Genomic DNA, 10,504 nt, shown 5'->3' with positions numbered 1-10,504 from the left:
TTGCAAAATATTATGACACGTATGAAGACCCAAATGTCACTAGGTAGTAGGAATTTTCAGTTTCATTATGATCTCACGCTGCGCAAAGGCCCTGTCATTGACCTAGAGGTCCTTCTGTGGCCCAGATATGCATTCAAATCATGGAGAGTAGCCTTCCAACAGGCCCTAGTTCTGTCCCTGGCTCTCCACAGCCCACATTTTTTGGTAGTATGCTTTAGGAAATATGTAGAGAATTCTTTTTCCTCCCTTAGGATTTCTAAGAGGAGAGCAATGTCCTTTGGCCTTGGAGTTTTAGAGGGAGCATACCTTCTGAAGGTCTGTTGGCCCTAAAACCCCAGTTCTTGCAGGAAGGGACTTTTTATATGTGAGGTGTCTTTGGGACCACCTTTCTCTGATTAAGTTGTTGAATGTGGCTGTGAAAACCCCACCGTCTGCCAATGCAGAGGGTTCATTTTAACCAATTGCTTGTAGTAGTGCAGAATTCCCGACAGCCTGTGGCTGGGAGCCTGCCCTGGCAAAGCTGAGGCCAGGGTTGGTGGCCATCAGCGACCTGCTGGGGCAAGACAGGTGCCCGAGCCCCACTGAACTCAGGGCAGGGCGACCTCCAACAGCTCTGCGCCAGGAGCCAGGCAAGATGCAGCAGGAAGTAGAGTGTCATCTGGGTGTTTATTTTCCATGATGTAAAACATCTGGTCATTAGGAACCATGCAGAAGTTGAGTGCTGGGGGAAGTACATTGGAGGTTGAACTTGCTCCTCGTCACTGGCATCTGTAGGGAGGTCAAAGGAGCTGAGCCTGGGTCCTCAGGTGGCTGGGAGGGACCTGTGGCTTCCACCCTCAGGAGTGACTGAAGAAGGGTCTTCTTCCAGGGAGTGAGGGGACAAGTGCTGGCAGATTCAGGCAGGGAGCAAGACGCTGGAGTGGCTGCAGTGCAGACGGCAAGAGCCCGAGTTCCTCTCCTCCCATCTGAGAAGCCAGAGGAGGGGTGTGCAGTTGAGTGGATGGAGCAAGTGGGCAGAAGCCTCAGTCTCCTCATCCTTAGAATGGGGTTGTTCGCCTCTTCCTTCTCGTGGTCCCTATGACACAAGTCCTCTGGTCCTTGGGCATGTGACTTAATCCTCTGATTCCAATACAGGGAGGAGCTCCCCCGGAGAATCCCCAAGAAGTCTTCTGGGGGCTGTCACAGGACATGGGCAGGGTTCCAGGGGCTTAGTTCCTGCCATTGGTCTGGACTTTCTCTGCAGTTCCTATAAGCCCCCTGCCGTCCTGTGCCTGCCTGCTGCTGCTCCAGGCTGTGCCTGCCCCTGGGCAGTCCTGCCAATGCCAGGCCTCTTCCTTCACATCTCAAAGCTTCTGGGACAGGCCACTTTTGTGTGAGGCTGGCTTGACTGAGGGCCTGGGGGATAGTAGGGACAGCAAGCCCATGAAATGCCCTGGGCTTCCTGGGCCACCTCAGGGGAGCATCGGCACTGAGGGCCTTTCTTGGCTTGGGTGGGGCAGCAGCCCAGCCATCCCCCCTCCTTCCCCCCTCCTGCTCTGCCTTTTTGTCTCCTTCTTGCTGAGTTGCTTAGAAACTCAAAATTCCTTTCACTTTATTACGTGTGACAAGGCAGCTCTGGGAGTGGGTGTGCTAGGAAGGGTCTTCCGAGAAGGAGAACAGATCACCAAGGTGACCCTGGAGAATGGAAAGGGGGCTGAGACCCGGGAGCCACCTGGTTGGCCTGCCCATGGGTCTGCTGCAGGGACAGGTGTGCGGGAGCCTGTGGTAGGAGCTGGGCACCAGGACACCCCGGGCAGGCTCACGTCTGCTGCGCTCTGCAACAGGACAGGAGTGGGCCTCTCTCCCAAGCCGGGGGGGGGGGGGGGGGTGGGTGGCGGGGGGGTTGCTCCCAGCAAGGAGCGGAAGTCCTGGACTGAGAGCTCCACACTCACCTGCAGATGGACACGGATTTTGCATTTGCCACACACTGGGTCTGGATTGGAGGTGAGGAAGGGCTGGGGAGAAGGGCCTGGACTCTGGGTAAGTTGCTGTCACGTTATTCCTGGTGCTGCCTCCTCTGAGCTGGGTGACCTGGAATACTGTGCACAAATGACTTTGGTATACAGCTGGTGTTTAACAAGATGCAGCTGTGGTTGCCCTGGCCCCCCGGCTGGGAGAACCCACAGCTGCAATGCCAGCAGAGAAATAGAGCCAGTTGCTCCTCCCTGCAACCGCCGCTGTTCGGTTCCCAAGAACACTCTGACCCCACTCTCCTCAGTCCTGCCACCCCCTGCCCCCCACTACTGTTTTCTCCCTGCAGGTTGAGGCCCAGGGGGGCTGCTCTGATGGCCAGTTTCCAGAAACATTAAGCTCAAGATTGGGGTGGCAGGGCCAGCCAGGAAGACACTGGCAGAGGACTTGGGGATAGGACCCGGTGTCAGGCTGCAGCTGCCAAGGAGCTAGGCACAACAGAGAGGTCATCCAGCATGCCCCAGGCGTTTGAGGTCTTCCTTAGAAGGATCATAGAAAAGGAGAGCGACGTTTGTGTTTGGGGCAGGTATATAAACCACAGTTCTCGTTGTTGGGAGGTGGACAGGAGAATGTTCCAAGTCCTCCAAATTTGTTTGACGCCCAGAAGAAGATGCCCCCAACCAACAGACACCGCCTTGAGACAAGACTTGGAAGCGTGTGGACGTGGAGAGGCTTCCTGGAGGAAGAGGTGAGTTCTGAGGGAAGAATAGGAGTTTGAAAGCTGGATGCCGTCAGAGGAAGGCCCTATGGAGACCACACCACCTCCGCTCATCCCTCTCCTCTGTCTGTGGGCCAGCTGTGGTGTGTGTGTGCCACAGCCTGGGTTCCTCTGGGCCTGCCTAACTTATTCCCAGCTCCAAGACCTGCTCTGTTATTCCAGGCAATGTCACCAGGGCGTTTTGCCAACAGTGCCCACCAGGAAAGGGCTCAGATGCTTTCTTTCCTTAAAATCTATATATTCAGATGCTGAAGGTCTTGTGGGAAGGTAGAAAGTGCATGGGCAGAATAAGTGTAGTTTAATGTGTATTGGGTTTACTTCCGTGAAGTTGTTTAAAAAAAATATATAGGTGCCTCAAAAATTTTAGTTGCTTTAAAATGTCTCTTTTTTTTTTTCAGTGTAAAACTACTACAGGATTATGAGAAATTTAGAATGGAAGACACTGGCAGAGGACTTGGGACTTGTCCTTCATTGTGTGTGTGTGTGTGTGTGTGTGTGTGTGTGTGTGTGTGTATGTGTGTGTGAGATCTTTTTTACTGTAACTGAAAGGATATAGATGGATCCCACCATGAGCAAGCCCCCTGCCCCAGCACCAAAGGGCCAAGATGATCAGTTGAACTGAGTGAACCTTCCTTGGGGGTTCATATTCTGCAAATGTCTCCACCAAGAGATCTGGTCCAGTCAGTCTGAAAAGGAGACCCAGGATCTCATTTAGAGCCAACATCTTGGGTTGACTTGAACTGCTGTGCTGTGCTGGCTTCTGTTGGGTTGTTCTGATCCAGCCAGTCATGGTCCAGTTTTTGAGAAGTGCTGAAATAGGAAATAAACCACGATGGTTTGTTGATGGTCCTTGATCTCTTCTCCTTTGGCCACAACCATGCCAATAGTCCCCCCGTTTATGGTGTTGGGTTTGCAGCTGAGTGCTGAGACAAAACTGTCTGGTGCCTATCTTGGAAGCCTTGTGACAATAGCAGCTGCTGCAGTAATGTTGGTGGTGGTTCTAACTCACATTTGTTGAGCACTTACTGCATCTGCGGCACTGTTTCGAGAACAACCCTCATGGCAACTCAACATCAGTGGTTAAGAGCAAGTTTCTGCAGGTAGATGTTTGGATGTGAACTTAGCCCTGCAAGCTCCACAGCCTGGGTCATGGTATTTCAAAGCCCAGGGTTTCATATTTCTGCAAAAAAGATATACAAATAGCTAAGAAACACATGAAGCTACTTTGGATCCTAGCTTTAGGAAAAGGAAAGTCAAAACCACAAGTGTCACCTCTCATCCATCAGGATGGCAACTAAACAACAAACAGAAAATAACCTGTTGTCAAGGACGTGGAGAAATCAGACCCATGTACACCGTTGGTGGGCGAGCATGCTGTGCAAATGCTGTGGGAAACTGTAGGGTGGTTCCTCCAAAAATTAACAGAATTACCTTGTGAACTGGCATTCTAACTTCTGGGTATCTACCCAAGAGGACTGAAAATAGGCCTGAAAGAGGTGTTTGTAAAGCCATGCTCACAGCACAGTAGCCCAGGCTGAAGAAACCCCAGCGTCCATCAGTGCACAACTGGACAGATACGCATAGCATGTCCATACAATGAATATCATTCAGCTTTAGAAGGAGGGAAATTCTGACATGCTCCAGCATGGATGGGACGTGAAGACATTACACTAAGTGAAGGAAATCACAAGGAGACAAATACTGTAGGATTCCATTTCTGTGAGGCACCCCAAGATAGAGGCAGAAGAGGGGTTTCCAGGAACCCAAGGGAGAAGGCAGGAGGAGTTAGTGTTTAATGGGTACAGAGGTCAAATTGGGGGAGACGAAAAAGTTCTGGAGATGGAAAGAGGTGATGTTTGCCCATTATGAATGTACTCACTGTGACTGCACTGTATGCTCAAAAATGGTTAATATGATAAATTCTTTGTTATGTGTATTTTACCATGATTTTTATAAAGGGAGAAAAAAGTCTTACTTCAATCTCTTCATGTCTCAAATTATGGGAAGCTCCCCTGCCCAAGGCTGCTGAGTGCTGAATCTGAGGACACGTCCAACATCCTCAGGAGAGTGGAGGGGGTGATTCATGTCGACGACTGTGCTGGCCCGCACAGTCCTTCTGCAGGCCAGTGCCCAGGCTGGCCGACCCTGGGACACACACCTTCCCCTCTGGGCGCATTTCTCACACAGGAAAGAGGTGGTGGGACAAGTGTGAGGCCCCCTTCCTCCCTTATCGTGGTGCTCCATGCTGGCGCACACCGGCATCACCCTTCCCAGAATTGACCATGGACATGACCAGAGGAGGGGCTGACGCTGGGTTCTGCTGTGGGTACACTTCAGCAGTGGCCTGTGCTTCCCCAACCACAGAAGCCTGACTCGGCTTGACGGCTTCGAGCAAGAGTCCCTGTGCGTAGGTACAAGTGAGCACTTGTGTACATGTGACTTGGTGTGTACATCCACGGGGGCCTGGGTTTGGGTCCACGTGGGGGGCACTGGAAATGAGAGGTGGAGGGGCTCTGACTGATGCTCCACCCGCCCCCACCCCCTGTTCTGTCCTCAGGACCATTAAGAATAGTCATTGCACTTGTTGATGGCAGCATTTTCTCAGCAGTGGCCACCCGTGGGGAAACTTCATGGGACCGTGAGTCCCACCTCTGAGGTTCTGACTTGATTGGTCTACAGGTGGCCTCAGCCCGGAATTCTTCACAGCTCCCTTGGGGGGTTAATGTGCTGCTCCTCCGGCTGAAGAGAAGAGGCCTGATCCCAGACTCACCGGGGCTGGGCCCTGTCCAGCAGCGGAGGAAGCTCGTGTGGAGCGAGGGAGGCTACCTGTAAGCTGTTTATTACCTGCTTGAATTACTGGGCAAATATTGACCGGAGGCTCTGGTGTCCCATGAGCTACCTGTTGTTTCCACGGGCACATCTCTGGTGCAGGGGGGGGGCAGAACTGTCTGGTTTGGGCAGAAATGGGCAACACAGGGGCCAAGCCTCTTCCTAGGACCCTAGTGCCAGCACCCTTCCTTCGGGGGAGGACTGGGCTTTTCCAACAGGCACGTCAATGTACAGAAGGCCCAACCTGGGGTCGGGCTAAACTTTGGTCACAGGCGCTCTGAGAACTCTGGCAGGCCTTTGAGCCCACTGAACCCTGACTCTGAATCTCCTGTGGCCAGGAGAACACAGCTGCCCGCCGGGCACTTGAGGATGCAATGGGGCACCATGTGGAAAGCACCTGCCGTGGAGCGGTTACTTGATAAATGGAGGCTTCTTTTTTTTAGGGACAAGAGATCCAGCTGGCTGCCTGGCCTGGCCTGTGGGAAGGCGCTTCTGTCTTCTTGCCTGTGAAGCCAGTGGTTATGAGACAGCGACAAGTGGTCAGCTCTGGGCAGGGCTGGTGGATGCCACACTTACCCCCTTCCTGCTGTGGGCCACCTGTGCTCCCTCCCCCCATGGCAGATGCTGAAGTTCCCGCAGAATATGGTTGTGTGGAGACAGGGTCTTTAAAGAGGTGGTAAATTAAAATGAGGTCATTAGGACCAGTCCCAACCCAATACGACTGCTACCCTGGAAAGAGGAAATCGCGGGCTGGGGTGTAGCTTAGTGGTAGAGCGCTTGCCTAGCACATTCGAGGACCTGGGTATGGTCCCTAGCGCTGCAAAAAGGGAGGCGAAAAAGAAGATATTAGGACACGCACAGAGAGATCAGGGGGAGACTCAGAAGACAGCCTCTGCATGCCAGGAGAGAGGCCTCAGAGCCCTGCCCGGAGAAACACAGGATGCTCAATTAAATCTGGATTTCAGATAAGCCACATAAAATAAATGAACATAAGTACGTTTCAAATGTTGTACAGGATGTACTTTTACTGAAAATTCTTTGTCATTTGTCTGAAAATCAAATTTAACTGGGCATCTTGTATTTTATTCTATTTATTTTCATTTCTTATTTTTTAAATTTGTTCTAATTAGTTATAGATGACAGTAGAATGCACTTGGACACATCATACATAAATGGAGTATAACATCTCATTCATCCGGTTGTACATGATGTAGAGGTACACAGGTCATGTAATCATATGCACACAGGGTAATAATGTCCAATTCATTCTACTATCATTCCTACCCCCATACTCCCGTCCCTCCCTTCACACACCTCTGTCTAGTCCAAAATACCTCTATTCTTCCCCAACCCCTTATTGTGAATTAGCATCCTCCTATCAGAGAAAACATTTGGCCTTTGGTTCTTTGCGATTGGTTTATTTTGCTTAGCATAATATTCTCCAGTTTCATCCATTTACCAGCAAATACCACAATTTCATTCTTTTTTAAGCTGAGTAATATTCCATTGTGTATATATACCACATTTTTTATCCCTTCATCTGTTGAAGGGCACACAGGTTGGTTCCATAGTTGAGCTATTGTGAATTGAGCTGCTATAAACATTGATACGGCTGCATCAGTGTAGTATGCTGATTTTAAGTCTTTTGGGAATAAACTTAGGAGTGGGATGACTGAGTCCAATGGTGGTTCCATTCCAAGTTTCCTGAGGACTCTCCACACTGCTTTCCAGAGTGTTGCATCAATTTGCAGTCCTACCAGCAAAGCATGAATGTACCTATTCCCCCACAACCTCACCAACATTTATTGTTGCTTGTATTCTTGATGATTGACATTGTAATTGAAGATGGAATCTCAGTGTAGTTTTGATTTGCATTTCTCTAATTGCTAGAAATGTTGAACACTTTTTCATATATCAGTTGATCAGTTGTATTTCTTCTTCTGTGAAGTGTCTATTCAGTTCCTTTTGGGCATCTTGTATTTTATATGCCAATTTAGCAACCCTACTAGATCACAAACCATTTACTCCTCAGGTGCCTATCTACACTCCTTGGACCCTCTGAGAGAGTGGCTTACATAGGAAGAGTGGACGGGTGTGAAGCTCATGGATCTGCTCTCGGGTGGGAGCTGGGACCAGCGCCCCATGGGTGCTCTGCTTGACTTGGGTCACCAGCTGAGTCTCATCTGTCCTGAAACAGTTTACACAACTAAGGCAGCAAGGTTCCCACTGATCCTGTGGTTTTTATATGAAACACGCATGTGAGGCTTCTGTGCTGGCCCCTTTTCTCAAATTTTTTGGCAAAGAGGACCAAAAAATAGCTTCTGTGGAAATTATTTATTTAGTATTAATGGGGCAAAGCTAGATCTTGGCGAGACGTTTCAAGTAAACAGGGCCACTCTGCATAGAGCCGTTTGAAACCAGAGATTTCCTGTGACCCAGAGTTTTAACAAGAGCCAGAGAAGTTATATTTATAGAAACCTTATTAATTTTATCCCCACCCCTAATCCCAAATACAACAAATCCCGGAACGTCTGCAGACAGCGGCCTGTTTGATGGATGAGGGCGGGGTGGGGGGCAATCCCTGGGTGCGGGGTGCAGCTTGCTGGCGAGTGGAGGCTGGGGAGGAGGTTCTTGCAGTGGGGCTGGGGTGGTGCCAGCAGCTACACAGTATTTTGAAGAAGCCACAAACACAACTAATAAAAACATTAAACTCCAAGACATTAAACTTGTCTTCGGTCAAGTGTGTTGGAGGGCTTTGCAACCAGTCCTGGCCACAGCAGCCTAGGAGAATCCCCCGGCAGAGTGGCGGACACCGTGGATGTTCCTAGTATGTCTTGAGCAGTCCACTGTTTTCTCTAAATCTTGAACACTGGCTCATGAACTTCGTGGAAGCCAACTCTGGTCGAAGCTCATGTCACAGGGGCATCCAGCTGGACGATCTGATGTAAGATGACTGTTAGAAACTTCTCGTAGGGGCTGGGGTAGAACACTCGCCTAGGAAGTGTGAGGCCCTGGGTTCGATCCTCAGCACCACATAAAAATAAATAAACTAAAAGTATTGTGTCCAACTCCAACTAAAAAATAAAAATATTTTAAAAAAAAAGAAATTTCCCGTATTCAGGACCTTGTTGGTCCAGAGCTTGGGGACCAGATGAGACTTCCAAAGGTGGAGACGGCAAGGGCTTCCATCAGCCTTGTGGAAGGGCGGGGCACGGTACATACAGCATCATGAGACCCTGGGCTCCTTGCTCTGACCCTGCCAGCTGCAGTTGGCCTTGGACAAGTCACCTACATAGTTCAAGCTTTACTTTTCCTAGCAGTTAACCAAGTAGGAATAGCACTCACTCTTTGGCCATGTAGCTCTTGGGGTTTCCTAGCGAGGCATTCAGTGTAAGCCCATGAGAGTCACCCTGACTGTGACACCGCGCGGGTGTCTGAGCATGACGTTTTGGTGCAGTGGTATGACCCAGGGGAATCGTGGGGACCTCCCTGGGACACAATTCCAGCCTCCTCAGAAAGGTGGGATGATGACCATGTGCAGGGACCTGCCACCTTCTCAGAGGGCCCCTTGGACCCCCAGAGTGGTGACGCTCCTTTCAGCCAGTGCTCATCCAATCCCAAGCAGCGTTTTTGTTTTTAACCATGATGGAGAAAGGGAAAGAGGAGACAGTGGGAGAGAACGACAGAGTGCCTGGAGAGCCGTCAGAGCGAGCGCTGTTTGTGAAGCCCGGACCGTGTGTGCGCGCGCGCGCAGTTGAACGTCTATGTCTTGCAGGGAGTCGTGCTGAAAAATGCATTTAAAGAGCTGCTTCACGCAAAGGCAGATCTGAGCTCCTCACTTGGGCAGCTTTAAGCCCCAAACCCAGCAGAGGAAATGAGGGCTGCCAGAGCCGCTGAGGCCAGGAGCCAGAAAGGCCTTCTCGATGGGCACCGAGGGACAGGTGTCAGGACACCCGCGTGGTGCCTGCAGACGCGTTCTAATGCCAGCTCTTCACCTAGTAGCTTGGAAGCTCTCTGACCTGGTTTCCTAACTCAAGGCACCAGGCAGGGTCCACCCGCTCCCAGGCTCCCGAGCTGCCCTGGCTCTCCACGTCCTTGGCTGCGAGGGGACAGCTGAGCCCCATGCCAGTGTCCTCTCTGGGAACCAGCCCTGGGCAGGACCCACACCACACTTCACACTGCCTCCCTCTAGTGTCTCTCACACCCTTGGGGTGGATAGTTTTCCAAGCGTTTCTCTCATCAGAGAGTAAGATTCTCCCTGTGGGTTGATGGCTTCCACCCATCTGGGTGACATGGGGGCGTCTGGGACAGTTTTGTCTGGAAATTGATCCTTGAGGGGCTCTCTCATTAAGGAGTCAATAGTCCTGCCAGGACCCAGATGCCAGTCCTGGAAGTGGACCAGCTCACAGAACCCAGGGCAGACTCCTCTCTGATCTTCCTTTCTCCCATTTCTCAGTTCCTCTTCCCATCATTCCCCTTTCCATGTCAGTCATGCTGTTTCTGAAGCAGCTCCCCGAGTCATGAACAGACTCACCCTGCATACACTTATTTTGTGGAAACGTAAGTAAAGCCAGTCTGCAAACTGTATGTCTTTGACATCTGCACACTGAGGCCTTGTGCAACTTACTGAGATGGACGTTGACTCAACCTGTTAGTGTCCCACCGTGATTTCTGGCTTCTCATGAATCCTGATTCTGAGGTTTATGCATCTATGTTTTGGGCAGGAGGAGGAGGAGGAGGATGCTTTTCCTTACATATGACCTCCAGCAACTGTCCAATACGACCTTTAAAGACATGGCCACTAAATAGTTCAGAAGTGATTACCACCTCAGCTGGTAGGAAATTTAAATCAGAAATCAACTGTAGGATGGTTTTTTCCCTCTACAGTGGGTGTTTGACCACCTTACAGTTAAAGTAAAGGTTATATTCCAGGAATTAGACATTTTA

The sequence above is a fragment of the Marmota flaviventris genome, chromosome 3 (genome assembly GCF_047511675.1).
Source record: "Marmota flaviventris isolate mMarFla1 chromosome 3, mMarFla1.hap1, whole genome shotgun sequence".
Lineage (NCBI taxonomy): Eukaryota > Metazoa > Chordata > Mammalia > Rodentia > Sciuridae > Marmota > Marmota flaviventris.
This window is presented reverse-complemented; position numbering follows the sequence as displayed.